The sequence below is a fragment of the Anabrus simplex genome, chromosome 4 (genome assembly GCF_040414725.1).
Source record: "Anabrus simplex isolate iqAnaSimp1 chromosome 4, ASM4041472v1, whole genome shotgun sequence".
Taxonomy (NCBI): Eukaryota; Metazoa; Arthropoda; class Insecta; order Orthoptera; family Tettigoniidae; genus Anabrus; species Anabrus simplex.
Genome location: NC_090268.1, coordinates 3,020,458 through 3,043,304, shown reverse-complemented (window position 1 = coordinate 3,043,304; position 22,847 = coordinate 3,020,458).

The following is a 22,847-nucleotide window of genomic DNA, read 5'->3' as shown; positions in this document are numbered from 1 at the left end:
AGTTACCTTATGTCGATACTGGCAAATCTAAAATTGCACTAGCCGTTTCCGAAGTTACTGAGCTATATTTTCACAAATATAGTTTCAGTATGAGCTGTATATGAGAATAAGGAATTCCACTCCCTACTTTATACAAGCAAATTTACATCACGTCAGACACTGGTATGTTCGTTGCTACAGTTTATGCGACTCAAAGGAATGTTATGGTAGACTCCTATTTTCGAGACCTTGTCGCAGTTTTCTGTATTTCTGCAGACAAAGTTTATCTCTACGTAATGATACAAGCACAGTTATACTCCAAATTACAGTATAATAATGCATACGAACTTATTCCTTCGCAACCGGCGTGTTTATCCACACGATTTCACAAGTTTATTCAAGTTTACCACTACGGGCTTCGTCTCTCTTAGAAGGCATTGTGTAGAGAACAGTTTCTTTCTCCCGATACACGGCGCATTACCGCGTCACGATACGAATAGGTGGCACAGTCTCATTATCCATCTCCCACGTCGCGATCGTCCCGCGAATCGAATGTCATTACCGTTTACGGAGTTTCCCACTATTAATGCACTATTATAGAGACTTGATTACTGCACTCCCGTTCACATGCGCGGTTCATACTCAAACAAAGGCAAAGTTCGATCGCACACCGGCCGTGTAACTGCCTCTGAAACTTCACGTTGACTGTCCTTCCACTCGCAAAGACGGGTCCATATTTGATTTCACTCTGGGTCGGAGATGGGCAGAGCGAGGCTCCCCACCCCAATGTCTAGATCTCTTGATCTACGAGACCTACGGTAATAGCTATGCGATAGATCGTGTGGCCCATCAATCAATATCACTTGTTGGGATGCGCAGCTCAAACCGATCGGTGGATTAATTATGATCTGCTATCAAAACTTGGGCCACCTTCCGGGAATCCATACTGGACATATGAGATCACAGCTTGCGTTGGCACGCTCCGGCCGATTACATAATGCCTGGCTGTGTAATTTCATAGCAGAGCAATATTAATCAGACTTATGATGTTAAAGACCAAACCTTCTCAATTTTTATTTCACATGTTTTCTTTGTATAATTTAGGCGGCGTTTTACCTAATATTCATCTAAAATCACCCTCTGACGTTGGCACTACTGTGATCCGGCATTTGTTTTAGGGGCGGAATCATTCAGATAGATTTTCAATCCTTGTCTTTCCTAGTTGTACGCTCTTTAACCACGAAACTCCGCCTATCTTCCTAGCGGACAAACAACCTCTAAGCATATTTCCCATATATTAATTCATAGTACTGATACGGTCACAATACGCGACCCGGTAAATATTTGTGCATATAATAAATTTTAAATCAGACTGAGAGAGTTATATCATCATCACATGCATTTACCGTCTTATACCGTCTCCCGAGTTTTCAATGTTTACTGTGCCTCCCGCACTTGGCATTACTGTACTTCGTCACTCGTGCAGAGGTAACTGCGACAATAACGCACTGTTCACTCCCGAATTTATCTGACTTAATTAGCACCAGGATATTGCATATCAAATAGACTCGCTGTTCATTACATCCAGTTCTCATAGTTGAAGTCGTTATAGCGTCACTGTTGAGTATAACACGGCAGTCTCAACTGGCGTGGACACTGCCGCACGACTGAGAAAGGAATGAGAGAGCTTCCCCTGCTGCTCGTTGTTCCCCATGAGACCATAGCTTGAGGGCTCAACCGCTGTCTGAAGACAGAGCGCGTGACCGTGCACCAATTGAAAGTAGCCGAAATATAAACATATACGTTTATCTAAATTCAACCACCACTCTGTAGTTCTGTCAAAACCGTGGAGCATAGGTTCAGTAACAGATTTCTCCTGTAGGATAATAGCAGGTTCAGCACTGAGATGTATGAAGTTGGTAGTATGGACAAATTCGTTTTGGGGTTCACCGCCACCGTAAACCACGCCTACTAACTTGCGATTGGTCTACTTTATACTCGCCGCGCATCAGGCGATACTGCGACACACCCTGCAGACTCGTTCAAACTTTCAAAATACCGTACTCAAGATTTCAAGGCTTGCTACTGACAGTTCTCTAACTCCGCGCGGTCCAGAATGAATCCGCTGTCTAACCGCCTCTTACACAAAGCTTTCCAATATAACGAACACACAGCGTTGCTCAGTGTTGAAATAAATATTCATGGGACATATATTATATGTCTCATTCTCCCAATACCCACTAGAAAAAATATTTCAACTTTTTTCTCTTAGGTCCAATATCATACTTCAGCACTGCCTTCCCCGCCAATAACATCTCTCGTTCCGTAAACAACCTCTCCTTCTCTTTCCTAGCTTCCAAAAATATATCCAACAATGCTTGAAACTTTTCTCTCATTACCATCACATTGATGACAAACTTGCACCGGTAGGTGAGTCGGATCCATGTGAGTTACCACATTCACGTCCTCGGCCGCTCCTTCTTCCTCCTCTTCCTAGATCTATAGTTGAGCTCTTTTGTTGTTCGTCCCTCACATTGAAGTCTCCACCGTGTCCTTGACCGCTTGCTTGTCCCTGCCAGTGCGCTTCGTGTTCTTGTTGCCTGTTCTTTAGCTCAGATAAGTAATGTGATTCTGCATTTCTCTGACGAAATCTGGCCGTTGATTATATTCGTTAGGACTATTCCTGTAATTCCGGTTATCCCCTCGGTTGTATGGCCGTCTCTGTGCAACATACTCTAGGCCGGTACCTGAATGTACGTCCATTACTTCCATACGAAAACGTTCGATTTCTGTCTCCATTCCTGTTCCAGTTACAGTCTACTCCTTTCCTGACTTCCTGATGATTTGTGGAATTCCATTGGGCTCTCCGTGGTTGTCCATTTTCTATGTTCGAGCATCACGTGACGTAGTCTGCGTCCCTGAGTTCTCGACGTCTCGTCCTTTTCTAACTTTAGGTGGCGGACTATTTTCATCTATTATACCTACTGTGTGGATTGCTTCATTATGCCTGCCCCTGGATTGAGACCAGCAATCTGCAGGCTCATCTAACTATACTGGTGTTCAAACACGGTGGACGTAGTCCTTTAAAATCCGTTAGAATAACGATGAAAGCAAGACTGCTAGTCTTGATCACAGACTTACAGATTCTGAATCGAGACGAGAGTGACATTGGGGATGAGAATGGTCTTAAACAGCGACACTGTGTAGTCACAATGCCACCGACCTCATACAGAATTTAACTCGCTATCTTGTAATGGAAAGCCAACAACTAACTACTGAGGTTAAAAGAAATAGCCTGATGGGACAAGACGTTCAGTTTCCGTTATGTTGGACTGTACTTGTGAACGCACGAGGTAATGTCGAAGGAGAACAAGATGTACGCGGTTAACAAAGTAGAGGAGGGCTTGTTCGTGTTGAAAACTCTGATGACTGTAGTACTTTGTAAAAGATCAGCGGGGGGGGGCCGAGATTCGAAGAATACTTGAGCCAAGAGAAGCACCGAAGTCAGAGTTTTGTAACAAGGAGTGTTCCTTGTTGTCACCCATTCCCTGCAAATCAAATACCCACAATAAACTACAATGATATCTTAGGCGGGCCGTGCACTCCGTCGAGAAAGACGAAACAAGATAACAAAGTTCATTTCCATAAGCGCACAAATGGAATTTTGATACAAGTCAGATGGAGGACCAGACTGCCCCAAACGAGCACACACAAACACATCACTCAGAAGGCATTCACATATTTATTACACATGAAAAAATCACTGCATATTTACACATATCAGTGGCGTATGCTGGGATCTGGACTTATGTTACGCCTTTTCGATAGTTGTTTTAGTGAACGTGAAGCGTTAAACGTTTTGAGCTGCAGCCGATAGCTTCACAAGCTACTCCCCTGGCCTCTGACACTGCCAATACTCAACACCTGATCAGTGGAAATGTTAGCCTAAGGTGAAATCCGGCTTTGTGGCTAAATGGCTACAATGTTGCCTTTGGTCCGATGGCCTCGGATCAATTTTCAGAATCACCCCCCTCATACTGTCAATTCCCCTGACTTGGGGACTCGGTATTTATGACGTCTTCGCCATTCATTTTATACTCATTAGGTCACCACCAAGGACGACGACTCTCAGTAAAAAAGGAGCGAACCTAAGCTAAACTGAGCTCGTTCTTAACTTTCGAAATATTCTTGAAAGTAGGATCAACGTAGAAAATCCCAAAATCAACAGATGGAGATATGCACTCAGCTCAATGAATCCGATGGGTTGGCATTGCCCATGAGCGTTAACTACACTACGTGCGTTTTAAGAGGCACATCATAAGAGAATCTTGCTGGTGTGGTGGAGTAACACATGTCTCCTGGCTACCCAAAAATAGCAGTGTCAGTCACAGAAGAACAAGAACTATCATAACTGTTGATTTAGGATTCCGTAACATAATCTTGGTGGCGGATCATTCGACTCCAGGATCCTGAGCTTGCGGCCGTTGTCGACGATCGCTCGCCCAATAGAGTTCCTTTTACTCTGCCATCTGGTAGATTAAGAAGGAATTTCTAAATTGACAACACACAGGTTGCAAATTAGAATGAAATCCCATACTAACTTTCTATTAATGAAATAACATATCGTCGGGATCAGGACAAATGAACACACATTGGAGCGATAAAAGGAAGAATCTCGACACAGGAGTGGAAGAAATTATAAAGCGAAATATTTCATCATCCTATGCCTCGTCTTTTCACTGTTTGTTTTCCATCGCACAGGTAATATCGACCGTGCTCATAATTAAGGTACAACTGCAGCAATTGCCTGGTGTGAAAGGAAGAAACCGCACGTGTACCTCCCGAATGCAAGCCTCGAACCGCGTACGCAACAATATCGTATTACTCGAGCTACCGCTGATTGCAACGGCCCAGGGACACGGTCAAATCAACCAAATATTACTGCGCAGTAAGCTACAAACTTAAAGCGTTCAGGGGCCAAGGTAAGGAGAAAATTTACACTTGACAAGTGGGACTGAGTGTAGCAAATTATAAAGGTGAAACCAAAATATTTAATTAATAAATAGTAATTGATGAATAATTACAATCAAGTATTAATCATCTTTGGAAGTGTCATAATATGCATTAATAAATAATAATTAATAATTAATGAATAATTACAATCAAGTAGAACGGGAAGAAAATTGAAAAGCTGATACCTTTTAACAGAGGTTAAAGAACACACTGGCCACTGCTTTAGATAATGAAAACAATAATGGGTTCAATAAATAAATTTAAGGTGAAATTTGATTTAACCTAACTGACTTTTATGTAAATCTTTAAATAACAATCGTGGTAACATGGTCACATTACTTCAGCAACTCAAAATGCGAACAGAATATAAATTAATAGGGAACCAATTAAAACACCAAATTAAACATTTAAATATGAAAATCGTAGTAAATATTCCCCGAAATAATTACAAAATATGAAAGGAAAACCTAATGTTTCACCAAAACTGCAGAACAGATTACACACGAATTGAAATGCAGCTTCACAACCCAACCTAGTAATAACAACAGGCAAGATCTGCGTAATTAAAGCGTACACAAAAACGAGGAATTGCGCAAATAATCATGAAAGGGATAAATCAAAACGCGGATGTGGATAGGTCAGGTGAGCGTTTACCAAAAGAAACTTTAAGAATTAGCAGAATCAAATTTCAACTCTCTTTTCACCGCGGTGTTACAGAAAAAAATAGTAATAATAACAGTAGTAGTAATAATAATAATTATAATAACAACAATAATAGTAATAATAATAATAATCATAGTAATAATAATAATAATAATTTCACAATTATTATATGATGATATCATCTAAAATTCATTCCACATAAACAAAAGATTTAACATAGGATATATTCGTTGTTATTGAATGTAATGTGAGATGGCCTTGGAAACAGCAAAGTGCGCATATGAGATACAATTTAAACATTGGACACCAGAAGAAGGAGAAAAAAAGAACGATCCCATTACGAGTAATCAGCCAACACCGAGCATCACACAATAAATAACGGCACAATTAGAGATTACACTACAAGAATAGGAAACTATTGATAGGATAAAAAACACCAATAATAATAAGGTATCCCAAAATATAGAAGTAGAAATTGCAAACAAACAAGAATTGCAACTAAATAAAACTTACAGAATGACCTTTTTACTCACAAGCCCCTATAGCGCGCATCTCTACTAATATGATGTGACCGTGTCGTCACAGTGAATATTTATTTGGAATTATATTCTGCGAAGTACGTTGCTAGCTCAGTTGCATCGTGTTGTGAAAAATCTCTCGCCAGACTGTGATGCCTCGCGCGCGAAGGAAGAAGGCGAAAAAGAATATAGTTTCTGCCGGCTCCGCTTTTAAAACAAATGCCGACTTAGAGTAGAGCCAACGTGAGGAGGTGACTTTAGAGGTACTTTCAGTATAATAACGTTTAATTTAACCAGGAATCACATGCCAGAGTAATTACAAGAATAATGGATTACTGGCAAAATTATAAACCAAAATAAAATAATATGAGTCCTGAAATTACGTTTTAAAGATGTTACATAAGATGGTCTGGCTTCCCCACGCTAGCTGTGAAACCAGACAGCCAACAGTAATTCCCTGTCCCACTCCTAATTTTGACGAACGAATTACAATAAAACCACTGATCGTTACATCGAGTATTTGTGATTAGCGGGCTACACAATCCGCCGCATTGCTGATCTTCATAAACCTCGTGATTCTGGAGATCTCAAATTTGTGGTGAGGAGAAGGTCCTCCGTAGAACACCCACTCCGTGTGAGGCCATATATGCACACACTTCTAAGGGTGGCTAGTTAGTCAAGAAGCAGTCTCCGGGGTGAAAAGACGGTCGATCGGTGAACGGACTTGTCATTTTCTTTGTATTGAAAATGTGAAAATAAGCGGGAGTGTAACTCGTATAATTTCTCTTGTGAAGCGTCAATAGAGAACTTAATTGGGCGATAGTGCTGTGTGAATTAAAGATCGATCGCGAAGCAGCCCGTAATTATGTCCATTACGTCATAGGGTCGTGTAGTATAATTATGACGCTATGATGTAACGAATTCCGGTCGGAGAACACTGGACTGAAATTAATCTCCCGTAGCAGAAAGAGTGAGAGTCCGAGGAGTAGGATTTAAAATTTTGACACTTGAAGAAGGCAGATTTGCAGGAAAGGTAGCATAAAAATCCATGCTAGATAATGAACAGAATTCCAGTACTCAATTATCGCGCTAAATGACGCCGGAGTGATAGAAGTACAGAACACGGACGAACCAAACAAAGTATAGTAAATGTCACGGTAATTCGAGGTGATGAACTAGTGAAACACCGTGAAATTTTGTACTAGCTTATCGGAGTGAGATAGACTAGCGCTGGCCTGCACCAGAATAATATACACGTAACTTTCGTTTGTCAGAGAAAGGATTTGACTGTGACGTGTGCGGAAAAATCTGTGTGAATAACATTTTCCAGTGATTTCGACTAGATTACCATGGATTACTCAAGAGCCGACGCGGGACGTCTAGAACCCAGGACTTCACGCATCAGTGCCATGGAGTAGAAGCCTCCGGCGGGTCCCTCCTGGAGCCGAGACAATGAAGGACACACCAAACTGTTGCGTACTAAGTTATGATTTTCCAATGCTGGTATTTCACCCCCACCTCCCCCCTTGCAAATATAAAACAATGTAAGAATAGGATTAAGGTAATTTCTAATATTGAATTTGATAGGTTAGTTCGCTTAGAGTGGTCAGTAGAGTCCCTTTTAATTTAACTATTTGAGGTAATATGGGAAGGAAATAAACTAGGAAAAATTGTACGTAATTTGGGTCTCATTTAATTCATTGCATGAGCATGTTGTTTTATTTTATTTGGGTTTACGAGTGCTGTGTGAGGAAAAAGGGGAAGAGAATAATGAATTTCGGTAGGTTAAGGATGAAGCTATCATCTGAGTGACGATATAAGATGAGTTAGGCTAGTATGGCGATAGGATATTTCCCAAGTCCCTGTGAATATGGAAATGTGGAATAGCCGCAGCACTCTCTTTTAAAAGTAATGTAGTAGAATTTGGTGCATGGTAAATTAAAATTCGGCTGTATATGGATGTGTGTGAAGAATTCATTGTACCTAGGTTCGAATATCCGTCCTCCCAAACACTAGTTAGGCCCCTGTGTAAAATTTTATTTATTGTTTGGTAATTTTATATTTTTGCATATATATTTTTTATTAATTTGATCGGATATTAAATGCCGAGTGGCTGAGCATTGTATCATTGATATCGGGTACACACTCTCACCTCATTGGTCAGAGATTATAGAATATTTATTTGTTTTTGCTTGTGTGCTGGTGAAAGTGTGGTTAACTTTGCTGTGATAAGAACGATTGTTTGAACTCCGAACTTCTGTAATGTTGTGGGAATACGACATGATATAGCGGCTTAATTTGTGAGATATTTTTTGGACAGGAAGAACGTACGACCTGATTTTAGCATGTATATCAGTGGCGTATCCTGGAATCTCCACTGAGGCATGCAACTAGTAACCACGCAGTTAACACAGTGTATTAAGTAAATTTCAATTCTACTCACCCTAATTACATGTAGGTGAACTCGAGCCAAACAGTTTTACTGTAAGTTTCTGGATTGAACGTGCGTACACAATTCTTGTTTTCTCTTTTTAAATTTACGAGGGTCCGCCTCTGTGGTGAAGTAGTTAATGTAATTAGCTGCCACCCCCGGAGGCCCGGGTTCGCTTCCCGGCTCTGCCACGAAATTTGAAAAGTGGTACGAGGGCTGGAACGGGGTCCACTCAGCCTCGGGAGGTCAACTGAGTAGAGGTGGGTTCGATTCCCACCTCAGCCATCCTCGAAGTGGTTTTCCGTGGTTTCCCACTTCTCCTCCAGGCAAATGCCGGGATGGTACCTAACTTCAGGCCACGGCCGCTTCCTTCCCTCCTCCTTGTCTATCCCTTCCAATCTTCCCATCCCCCGCAAAGCCCCTGTTCAGCATAGCAGGTGAGGCAGCCTGGGCGAGGTACTGGTCATCCTCCCCAGTTTTATCCCCCGATCCAGAGTCTGAAACTCCAGGACACTGCCCTTGAGGCGGTAGAGGAGGGATCCCTCGCTGAGTCCGAGGGAAAAGCCAACCCTGGAGGGTAAGCAGATTAAGAAGAATAAGAAGAAGAAATATACGAGGGAAGGTAGAGGTCTCGCGGCTTTAACTATTTGCATCTTTCATCAAACGAACGGCCAGTAAATGGCTTTTCAAACTGTTTTACAATTATATCCGTTTTAGACTCATCCATCGTTAATACCATATGTGCGCAAAATATAATAAAACACAGAAAACGACGAACAGCACAAGAACCGCACACACAGAATGAAGTCACTAATCAGCAAAACACGCAATGAATTAACTCACTAGTTAGCCACAACTCAAGCACAGGAGGTAAGTCACCCCAGTGGCATTGGTCAGTTTTGTCACGTTGGGTTCTCGCTGGGGGGTAATCTGTGTGTCCCGTTCGCTGTAAACATGTCGACTTTCTCCAAGTTGCTAACAGATGGCAGAGGGTAGCACGGGTATGGGGTGACAAATTCTGACCAAGTTTCAATTGCAGCGACATCGTTCGGAGGGTTTCAGAACTACGTCTGCCACTGAATGCAATTTTAAGATTGAATGCCTTACGTCCGTAACTCCTACATTTGCTGTCTCTTTCTTCCGAGAGTGGAGTAGACGGCGAGACTACACCAGCACCACACGTAATCAAGCAACGGAACTAGTACAGTTACGCGGACCTTTTGAACTTCCGAGAGATGAAATCGTTAATATTTGACCTGAAACAACCTAAAATCGTAAATCAGACAGTTCTTTGTGTTATCATAACGCATGCAATGAATGCCTTGCATTCAAGGAGAATACGCCCCTGATGTATATAAATGCGTCAGTATGATTGCGTGAATATTATGACCTATTAACCTCCTATTGTGAGTGTGTAAAGTAGTTTACTGCCTCAGTTTGGAAGAGGGGTGGCGGCGAGACGAGATTTACGACCCAGGGTGGGTATTTTTTTGTGAGAAAGCCAGCTGAGAGGGAGCCTGTAGCCGCTCGGCAAGAAATGGAGTCTTTCAAACACTACATTTCTCTGTGAGTAAAAGGCAGAACATTTTACGAGATTACCACACACGCCACAAGCCATGCACAAATTAATGTAGGGACATATAATTGTTATGTTTCATGATGCGGTAGCTAGGGTTTGATTTAAGCATACCTGATAGAGAGAGGACCAAAGGTCTCTAGTTCGAACCTTGGGAGCAGAATTGTCAGTCACACGAGCGGCGGATTTTTGATAAAACAAAATACAGCTATTGCTTTTCTGTTATGTGTATAATATGTGTTTCTATTCCAGGTGGTGGAAGGGTGTGAACATATGTTCAGATAGTCAGCGATTTATTGAAGCTAGACTTCGTGAAAGTCCATTGGTAGTTAATTCATTGCATGAGCATGTTGTTTTATTTTATTTGGGTTTACGAGTGCTGTGTGAGGAAAAAGGGGAAGAGAATAATGAATTTCGGTAGGTTAAGGATGAAGCTATCATCTGAGTGACGATATAAGATGAGTTAGGATAGTATGGCGATAGGATCTTTCCCAAGTCCCTGTGAATATGGAAATGTGGAATAGCCGCAGCACTCTCTTTTAAAAGTAATGTAGTAGAATTTGGTGCATGGTAAATTAAAGATTTCGACCCTTATTATGTGTACGGTTAATTCATATTTGTAGGATTATATTGTAATACCGGAGCATTTGCTTATTATTTTCCAATTTGATTTTATGTTATATAATCTGTTGTGCTAAACTTAAGTTAGGCGGCCACTCCAAGACGAATTTCAGTGTAAATTAAATTTTAAAATATGTAATTTGGGACTTAATCCCGTGGAATACTTGGCATATAGCTTATTACTGTAAATATATGAGGGTTATTATTATATTATTTGTCGTACTCAACAGTTAAATTTATCGGGTCGATAGACCACCAAACCAATGTAGTTAAGAAACTTTCAACCATTTTCGACTTATTCAGATGAAAAGGAGGTGATCTATAAATGTGTGATTGCTTTTATAATTAAATGCAATACCGAACCTTGGTAGTCCACACAGTGATATTTTTGAAAATGTGGATCAGAGAGCTGATTTGAGTGACAGCACGGATTTACCGTTGTTTAACGAGTGTTTAATGTATTTTTAAATTTTAACCCAACAAGGTTGTAGATTATATTGTATATGTTTTAACGAGAGCCAAGTAAAATTTTATGAAAACTTATCTGTGCCTATTTTTGCTGATCCATAACCTCTTCTGTTCATTGGATGCTTTTAAGTTAGATGTAAGATGGTACTAATTTGTAGCCGCGAGGCTTGGGTTCACATCTGTGGAGCGGTTGACCTCGCTATGCTGCATTTAGCGTCTCATGTGAGTGGCATTGTCACCAGTCCTTGACTGTCGTCCCATGTGTTCATGACCCGGTAGGGATATATTAGCGTTGTCACATGATCCCATGAGCTTTGGGAGATGATGGGAAAGGTCCCATAATGAGGTAAAGTTTGTTTGTATGTAAGGGCTAATCTCAGGAACTACTGGAAACTAATAGAAAGATACATTATCCCTGAGTGCTATAGGCTATATTTTATTTTCTAAACAACTCGACGGGGGGGGGGGGGGCGACGTGGGGAGATATAGAAATACTAGGCTAATATAGGCAAAATATCGAATTTGTCGTACAAGGAGGAGACAAAGCTCATCTTAAGCCCCTTGACGCAAAGAACAAAACTCGGTAAGCACTACGGGCCCGAAAACCATGTTTTAAGGACCTAAAACCAGCTGTTATTGAGATATTGGCTCCGCACTTCACTTGCTCTAGGAATCGGATAAAGAAATGAACTGCCGTAACCATGGCAACGTCAGCTCCAGTATGCTTACAGCAGCGAGATTATCTATATAAATAAAGTTGTAGGGGGTCCGCTGTCTGTAATTTCTTTTGTTTTGCCAATTTTTCAGATAGCCTATTTATCCGTTTTAGGTCAACTCAAGATCGAATCTGTGGTTTTTACTTTTCGTGTCTGTTTGTCTGTTTGTCTGTTCCACCATCACGTCGAAACGGCTGGATAGATCTCAACCAAAGTTCATATTTAGAGTATACTCATCACGGGTAAGGTTTCAATATGCATATAATTTTAAAATCTTTGAACAGACGGGGGTTTACAGGAAAACCAGAACGGGTTTCCTCCATTTTCTCTTATACTATTGATTTTCTGTAAACTCCGTTGACCGCACGTGAAACGTCTCTTCATTATAAATAACTTTCGTTATGTTCATAATTTACCTTACTCTTCACATGACGGAGAAATTTACTATTTTCTGTGGGTATCATGCTCTGCATTGAGTGACCGACAGACCGACAGCGAACCTACAGGTTACCATGGCAACGTCTCTGACTGCTTGCCAGCAGGGAAGTACCGTATCGCCATTTTCCTCATCATGCTTTTAAATTCGTGGTTGTTCCTTGCGTAGAAGGCAAGAGAGGCGTCAATCGGCCTATCTGCGGGATATTGGCGGAATATCGTTGGAAGTTATAACCGCCCTCGAATAGATTAAGTAATAACACCATTAGTCATCTTCTTATTTGTTTACCTAAGAATCCCTGCGCCTAAATTTCTCCTCTGTTACCGCTTTATTATATCCATAACTCACACCACCATAATTTATTGAGGGGCATTTGATTTTCCAATACATTCACTTGGCATTTACATATTTGTCGTTATCCAGCTGTCCTCAGTTATAATCCATTTTCTATTAATTTCAACTTTCTTAACTGTATTATTTTCTTCCTTAATTACTCCGTATGTACGCGAGTGCTAGAATCTACTGGATATATTTCCAACAAACTACATATTTAGAATCCACCTGTCCTTGGGTAGGGTTTAGGGCAAATATTGTTTCTAAATCCCTGAACTGACTGGGTGTTTATACGAAACCGAAGCCGTGATTTTACACTCCCGCAAAATATACACAACCAAACTTAATGGAAATCTACCTGCCTTAATGGAAATTCATTTCTAAACCTTTTTTCTCATGTGCATCATTTCGGTACGAGGATTAATAAGGGAGATATCATTAACGGACCGTTTTTCGGTACAAGTCCCATCGGACTTTACTCAAGAGCGGGTGCGTGTAAAGCGTATTTCTTACAACTTGAAAACTACTGAAGATATTCGAACCAAACTATATTTAGCATCCACCCGTCCAAAGGTAGGTTTTAAAGGTCAATAACATTTCATGTTACCGGAATGGACTGGTAGTTTATAGGGAACCGAAATGGTGATTTTACTCTTCCACAATAAATATAGTACAAGACCAACCTGACTGGAAATAGCCCAAAAGGTGTTGTACGTGGAGCAGATTCTTTATCTATCTATCTATCTATATATATATATATATATATATATATATATAAGAGTTTTGTCTGTACATTGCTCAGAATTTGAAAATAATGGTATTTCTGTATCGGTCATGTCCATAGTAACAAGAAAATGCACTTTTTACTTTTCCGTAATTTCTGTCTGTCTGTCTGTATGTATGTATGTACACGCATCACGAGAAAACGGTTGAAGAGAATTTAATGAAAATCGGTATGTGAAGTCAGGGGATGAGCCTCTACAATCTAGGCTATAAATCATTTTACTCACGCTAAGTGAAATGGTAGTTTAGGGAAAGGGCTAAAATTGAATTCTCAACTATTTGTGTTATTAGTGGTCTAATGAAAATCGGTATGTGAAGTCAGGAAATAAGTCGCTATAGTCTAGGCTGTAAATTATTTTATTCACGCTGAGTGAAATGGTAGTTTAGGGGAAGACCTAAAATGTAATTCTCAAATATTTCTTATTAGAGGTGTAATCGATGAATGCTACATAACTAGGGTTATATAGTATTAAATTTCCTATTATTCATGTCTTATACATTGTTACCGTACTGGCTATGATCACAAAGATATTAATGATTTAGGATTTTTGTTACTAAGTCCATATCAGCGCCGAGTAACCAGAAATGGGTAAACAGTATTTAATGAAAATCGGTATGTAAAGTCGGAGAATAAGAAACTACAGTTTATGGTATAAAATATTTTACAAATCACAGAGTTGAAAGAAAACTAAATGTGAAGGCCTACAATACAGAAAGCTCATAACATTGATTAACAATAACATTACATTGACCATTGTTTGTCGTGATGTGCTTTGTGTCATCTGTTGCCCTTCATCTCCGGTAGATAGGATTACTGCTGCGTACAGAGTATTTTTATTTGATTTACGTCGCACCGACATAGATAGGTTTTATGGCGACGATGGGATAGGAAAGGGCTAGGAGTGCCTTAGGTCTTAATTGAGGTACAGGCCCAGCATTTGACTGGTGTGAAAGTGGGAAACCACGGAATACCATCTTCAGCGCTGCCGACAATGGGGTTCGAATCCACTATCTCTCGGATGCAAGCTCACAGCTGCGCACCGCTAACCACACGGTCAACTCGCCCAGTCGTACAGAGTGTAACAGCCTGCCTGAATATTGATGGGAAGTAGCTGGGGAGTTAGATAACTTTCTTCTTTAGCATGACATTCCCCTGGTTTATAAATTTTCTGATACTACTGGTACGTAACACACTGGATCATCATAGCATTCGGGCTATTCAATCCCTACTCTGAGGCACTGATTGGAATGAACAGTGTGCATATTTAGCGGAATAATGGCAGATGAGTGTTCCTGGCAATCTGCGGCCTGGTCATCCCAGCTCTGGAACTTGGGACTATTAGATTGGCACCGCATTCTAACCGCAGCACTGTTCATTAAAAGTGATAAAACGTGCGGCTTTCCATTTGATCGAGTATTTTATATGATAGCATTGCTTTTAATCGCTACATTCATACTTACGTTTTTGTAATGACCTATGTTGATTTCAGGTTAAGAAAACCACAAAGTCAGTCTTTCTGAGAATCCCGTAGCGAAGCACGGGTACATCAGCTAGTCTATCTATATAAATAAAATCGTAACGACTGTGTGCCCCTACATTTACTATTTTGGCAAAATTTTCGCACAGCTACCCGTTTAAGGGGTAATAATGACCATCTGCATATTTTTTTGGTTTAGTTTACGGAAAGTCCTAATTTTTACCCTCCTCGCCCAAAATCCAGATTGCGGCATAATCTGCCAGACGAAAGAAAAAAATGGAAATTTGACAAAATTTTACGTTTTAGCCTGTAACGGACGGAAAATTCAAAGATCTTTGAATTTTTCACTTTTAATCCCCGAAGAATATCGAACTATGGAGGAAATTTTAATGATGGTGCAGACCTTCGGGAAGTCCTATCACATAACGGATTGCACGATCTCCGTTCTTTTCACATGCATAATTTACACTCCTCTGCGAACCATGTGACCTTGCCGTGGTGGGGAGGCTTGCGTGTCCCAATGATGCAGATAGCCGAGCCGCAGGTGCAACCATATCGGATGGGTATCTGTTGAGAGACCAGACTAACGAATGGTTCATCGAAAGGGGGGTAGCAGCCTTTCGGTAGTTGCAAGGGCGGCAGTCTAGATGATTGACTGATACGGCCTTGTAATAATACTCAACATGGCTTAGCTGTGTTGATACTGCTACACGGCTGAAAGCAACGGGAAACTACAGCCGTAACTACCTCCCGAGGACATGCAGCTCTCTCTGTATGAATGATGTACTGATGATGGCTTCCTCCCGGGTAAAATATTCCGGAGGTAAACTAGTCCCCCATTCGGATCTCCGGGTGGGGACTACACGAGAGGGGGCGATCATCAGGAAGATGGATACTGACATTCTGCGAGTCGGAGCGTGGAATGTTAGAAGTTTGAATCGTTGTGGTAGGTTAGAGAATCTGAAAAGGGAGATGGATAGGCTAAAGTTAGATGTAGTTGGCATAAGTGAAGTACGTTGGCAGGAAGAACAAGATTTTTGGTCAGGCGACTACCGAATTATCAACACAAAATCAAACAGAGGAAATGCAGGAGTTGGTTTAATAATGAATAAGAAAATAGGGCAGCGGGTAAGCTACTACGACCAGCATAGTGAAAGAATTATTGTCGTCAAGATAGACACCAAACCAATGCCCACCACAATAGTGCAGGTCTATATGCCTACTAGTTCAGCGGATGATGAAGAAATCGAAAGAATATATGAGGAGATAGAAGATTTAATACAATATGTAAAAGGTGACGAGAATCTAATTGTGATGGGAGACTGGAATGCAGTGGTAGGCCAAGGAAGAGAAGGTAGTACAGTAGGAGAATTTGGATTGGGACAAAGGAACGAAAGAGGAAGTCGGCTGATTGAATTCTGCACTGATCATAATTTAGTCCTTGCCAATACTTTGTTCAAACACCACAAACGACGGCTGTATACGTGGACGAGACCTGGAGACACTGGAAGGTATCAAATAGACTTCATTATGATTAGGCAGAGATTCAGAAACCAGGTGTTGGATTGCAAAACTTTCCCAGGAGCAGACGTGGACTCTGACCACAACTTGTTGGTCATGAAATGCCATCTGAAGTTGAAGAAATTGAAGAAAGGAAAGAATGCAAAAAGATGGGATCTAGACAAGTTGAAAGAAAAGAGTGTGAGGGATTGTTTCAAGGAACATGTTGCACAAGGACTAAATGAAAAGGCTGAAGGAAACACTATAGAGGAAGAGTGGAGAGTCATGAAAAATGAAGTCAGTAGGGCTGCTGAAGAAATGTTAGGAAGGAAGAAAAGATCAACTAAGAATCAGTGGATAACTCAGGAGATACTAGACCTGATTGATGAACGACGAAAATACAAGAATGCTAGAAGTGAAGAGGGCAGAAAAGAATACAGGCGATTAAAGAATCAAGTGGATAGGAAGTGCAAGATAGCTAAGGAAGAATGGCTGAAGGAGAAGTGCAAGGATGTCGAAGGCTGTATGGTCCTGGGAAAGGTAGATGCTGCATACAGGAAAATCAAGGAAACCTTTGGAGAAAGGAAATCTAGGTGTATGAATATTAAGAGCTCAGATGGAAAACCACTTCTAGGGAAAGAAGACAAAGCAGAAAGATGGCAGGAGCATATCCAACAGTTGTATCAAGGTAAAGATGTAGATAATTTGGTTCTGGAACATGAAGAGGCTGTTGATGCTGATGAAATGGGAGACCCAATTTTGAGGTCAGAGTTTGACAGAGCTGTAAGTGACCTAAATAGGAACAAGGCACCTGGAATTGATGACATTCCGTCTGAATTACTGACTGCCTTAGGAGAAACCAGCATGGCAAGGTTATTTCATTTAGTGTGCAAGATGTATGAGACAGGAGAAGTCCCATCCGATTTTCAGAAGAATGTTGTTATACCTATTCCCAAGAAAGCCGGTGCTGACAGGTGTGAAAACTACCGCACCATTAGTTTAGTATCTCATGCCTGCAAAATTTTAACACGTATTATTTACAGAAGAATGGAAAAACAAGTTGAAGCTGAGTTGGAAGAAGATCAATTTGGCTTCAGAAGAAATGTAGGAACACGTGAAGCAATCCTGGCTTTACGTCTGATCTTAGAGGATCGAATCAAGAAGGACAAGCCCACGTACATGGCTTTCGTAGATCTAGAAAAGGCGTTCGATAATGTTGATTGGACCAAGCTATTTATGATTCTGAAGATGATGGGGATCAGATACCGAGAACGAAGAATTATCTACAATCTGTATAAAAATCAGTCTGCAGTGATAAGAATCGAGGGCTTTGAAAAAGAAGCAGCAATCCAGAAAGGAGTGAGGCAAGGCTGCAGTTTGTCCCCTCTCCTTTTCAATGTTTACATAGAACAGGCAGTAAGGGAAATCAAAGAGAAATTTGGAAAGGAGTAGTATAATTGGATGGTTCGGCCGCCTCCTCCTCCTCCCGCCGCCTCCTCCGCCTCCTCCTCCGCCGCCGCCTCCGCCGCCGCCTCCGCCGCCGCCGCCGCCCGCGGGAAATTTGAATTTTGGCGGGAAGTTTGAATTTTGGCGCGAGATTTGAATTTGTAAACAAAGCCACGTGCTTTTTGACAGCTGTCATCGACAACAACGCAACGCTAACCTCACTGCTGCCATCTTGACGGGCCTAAACCTCACTAGTGCCAACTTAACCTAACTAGCATGAGGTAAACAAAGCCACGTGTTTTTTGACAGCCACGTGCTTTTTGACAGACAACAACGCATCGCTAACCTCAGTACTGCCATCTTGACGGGCCTAACCTTAGTGGTACCAACTTAACCTCACTAGCATGAGGTAAACAAAGCCACGTGCTTTTTGACAGCCACGTGCTTTTTGACAGATTTGTAAACAAAGCCACGTGCTTTTTGACAGCTGTCATCGACAACAACGCATCGCAAACCTCAGTACTACCATCTTGACAAGCCTAAACCTCAGTAGTGCCAACTTAACCTCACTAGCATGAGGTAAACAAAGCCACGTGTTTTTTGACAGCCACGTGCTTTTTGACAGATTTGTAAACAAAGCCACGTGCTTTTTGACAGACAACAACGCATCGCTAACCTCAGTACTGCCATCTTGACGGGCCTAAACCTCAGTAGTACCAACATAACCTAACTAGCGCGAGATAAACAAAGCCACGTGCTTTTTGACAGCCATGTGCTTTTTTGACAGCTGTCATCCGCCATCTTTAAACTACAGAGCACCGTGCTGCCCTCTTTCGTTACCTGTCATCGGCAGTGCTGCCATCTTGACGGACCTAAACCTTAGTGCTACCAACTTAACCTCACTAGCTCGAGATAAACAAATCCACGTGCTTTTTGACAGCTACGTGCTTTTTTGATAGCTGTCATCCGCCATCTTTAATCTATAGAGCACAGTGCTGCCCTCTTTAGCTACTTACCTTTGAAATGTGGTGGCGGATAATTTGAAAAATGCTTTTCGACAAGCAGCCATCTTTAATCCAGAGAGAACAGTGCTGCCCTCTATGTGGTGGCGGCAAATTGAAAAATTCCACGTGCTCTTGTTTGAAAACAAACTCACGTGCTTTTTTGACAGCTGTCATCTGCCATCTTTGAGCACAGTGCTGCCCTCTTTAGTTTGAAATGTGGTGGTGGTAAATTCCACGTGCTCTTGTTTGGAAACAAAGCCATGTGCAGCTGTCATCCGCCATCTTTAATCAACAGAGCACTGTGCTACTATCATGCGGGCAATTTCATCACCTGTTATCCGCCATCTTTAATCCACAGAACACCGTGCTGCCCTCTTTATGGCTACTGCCTTAAGCACGTAGTAGCGGGCAATTTGAAAAGTTCTGTTAGCTATCATCCGCCATCTTTAATCAAGAGTGCACCGTGCTGCCATCTTTAGCTAGATACCTTTGAAATGTGGTGGCGGCAAATTGAAAAATTCCACGTGCTCTTGTTTGGAAACAAACTCACGTGCTTTTTCGACAGCTACCATCCGCCATCTTTAATCAACAGAGCATAGTGCTGCCCTCTTTAGTTTGAAATGTGGTGGCGGCAAATTCTACATGCTCTTGTTTGGTAAACATAGCCATGTGCTTTTTTTTGACAGCTGTCATCCGCCATCTTTAATACAGAGAGCACCGTGCTGCCCTCTTTATCGTAGTAGATGTAAATTCGTCACCTGTCATCCGCAGTGCTGCCATCTTTAGCTAGATACCTTTGAAAAGTGGTGGCGGATAATTTAAAAAGAAAAATTCTACAGCAGCCCTCTCTCGACGCTAATTGCGTAAGATGGCGGCTATACATGACTCCTTAAGGGTGCTTACGCAAGATGGCTGCTATACACAGGTTCTTATGAGACGCCCTTGGGATGCTTGCGCAAGATGGCAGTTATACATGGCTCCTTATGAGATACCCTAGGGATGCTTGCGCAAGATAGCGGCTGCTCTTATGGGACGGCTTAAGGGTCCTTGGCTAGAGACTCCCTAAGGATGCTTGCGCAAGATGGCGGACACAAGATGGCGGCTATACATAACTCCTTATGAGATGCTTTAAGGGTGCTTGCGCAAGATGGTTGCTACTCTTATGAAGAATGCTAGCTTAGAGGCTAACGTGTCGTGATAGTTCGATTCATTAAATTTAGGGCTTAAATGCAAAATGTTAAATATATCGAAAACGGTGCACCGTAGAGCAAAACGGACAAAATTTTTCTGCCTAATACCTCGGTTCGCAGTATGAGGAACAAGAAAATCATAGTCTAATGATGGGATCAACGGTTCGGTTCCTACTTAGGCCCTTTGGCATTTGCTCTGTTTTAGCTTGTATTGAAGCGAGTCTTCGTAACATGATCAGGTCTAGCTATGGTAGAGAGTGTAACGTACCGTGCAGGTTCGATTCATTAAATTTAGAGGCTTAAATGCAAAATGTTAAATATCTCAAAAACGATGCATCGTAGAGCAAAACGGACAAAATTTTTCCGCCTAATACGTAGGTTCGTAGTATCAGGAACAAGAAAAAACATAGTCTAATGATGAGATCAACGGTTCGATTCCTACTTAAGCCCTTTGGCATTCGCAGCTATCTATTTCTTCAAGATGGTGGCTGCTCTTATGAGAAACAAGATGCCTTGAGACGTCCTAGGGATGCTTACGCAAGATGGCAGACACAAAATGGTGACTATACATAGCTCCTTATGAGACGGCCTAGGGGTGCTCGCACAAGATGGCGGCTACTCTTATGAAGAAAGCTAGCTTAGAGGCTACTACGCAAGATAACAGCTGCTGTTATGCATGTGGTGGAGGGCAATTTGAAATTCTATGTGCTTAATCAACAGAGCACCCTGCCGCCCTCTTTAGCTGAAATGTGGTGGTGGATAATTTGAAAAATTCTTTTGACAGCTATCATCTTTAAAAACAATGGCGACTATACATAGGCTGTTAAGGCCTTATCATTCTCCTCCTCCTCCTCCTCCTCCCCCTCCTCCACCTCCTTCTCTACCTCCTCCTCCGCCTCTTATGTCAAGGCATAGCTTTATATCGAACAAGTTTAAACCTGCATCGCGAAGGCAAGCGCGTGCAGCGATAACATTATTGTGCATGTTTAGACTTTCGAAACATAAGAAGAGTAGAATCAAACGCTGTACTCGATACGACATGTGATCAGAACATTGATTGATGCGTTCAGAAAACAAAATAAGTGATCAAGACTAGAATCGAACAATGTACTCAATACATCATGTGTTTAGAATATGTCAGGGGATACGCTTGTTCTAAGAAGATCAGATTGAAACATAACAAGACTAGAACAGAACACTGTAATCGATGTTGTTAACTTCAACATGTGATCAGAACATTGATTGATGTGTTCAGAACACAAAATAAGTGATATGACTAGAATCGAACACTGTACTCGATACAACATGTGATCAGAACATTGATCGATGTGTTCAGAACACGAAATAAGTGATCAAGACTAGAATCGAACACTGTACTCAATACAACATGTATTTAGAACATGTTAGTGGGTACCCTTGTTCTAAGAAGATCAGAATGAAACATAACAAGACTAGAATCGAACACTGTAATCGATGTTGTTAACCTCAAGATATGATCAGAACATTGTTTGATGTGTTCAGAGCAAAAGTACAATTTTGATGATTTGCGCAGCTAACTCGCTCGGTAAACGATGTGGCCAAAGTATAACTTCAAATTATTTACCTTCCATCATTCGTCTTGTGTGTAAAAATCAGTCGAACAACTTATCGCATAAACATAGCTGAAAAAAAATCGTGATAGGGTATGGAACCCAGGGGTTACATCTTGTCAGAAGAGCAAAAAGGATGAAAGGACTCTTCCTCCTCCTTACCGCACATTCCTTGGCTAAAGGGCTAATGGGCTAAAGGGCTAATGGGCTAAAGGGCTAATGGGCTAAAGGGCTAAAGGGCTAATGGGCTAAAGGGCTAAAGGGCTAAAGGTGCAACAACCTCGTCGATCGCTATCAGCAAGAACGCTTGTACTTTGTAGAAAATTAATCTTTATTTGTAAATGGTTTCATGTTCAGAACAAGGAATGGAACCTAGGGGTTACGTCTTACCTAATAAAATCCCCGAGGTGCGATGAGTTACGTTTTTCGAACTAGTGTTTGGAACACTGAACTTTTCAAGATGATAGCAGAGAGTTTAGCAATGTTCTGTTGTTGGATTTTAAATTCCGCGCTACAACATGCATAAGGTGGCAGCCTTGAGGTTTACCGCCGTAAAGATGGCAAGAGTGAGGTTAACAATGTTCTGTTGTTGGATTTTAAATTCCGCGCTATAACATGCATAAGGTGGCAGCCTTGAGGTTTACCGCCGTAAAGATGGCAGCAGTGAGGTTAGCGACGCTCTATTGTCCTTCAAAGTGAGGTTAGGGTTCGTCAAGAAGACAGCTGTCAAAAAAGCACGTGGCTATGTTTACCAAACAAGAGCACGTGGCTGTGACGTCACGGTCACGTAATCAATCCTTAGCTCGACGTCGTTAAGAGCAGTATTAGGGTTAGCTATGCTTAAAAGTCTTGGGAACAGAGCAGCAGTATGAATTGCTATGTTTCAAAGCGTGTACACATGACCTATCGATTTTACATGCATCGACCATCGAACTAAACTTCACCCGCTAGATCGTGCTGCTATCTTAGCATAACCTATACCCATAAAATTAAAGTACAATGAGTAGCCATGTTTCAAAGCGTGTACACATCACCTATCGATTTTGCACACATCGACTCTTGTACTAAACTTCTTCCGCTAGATTGTGCTGCTATCTTAGCAT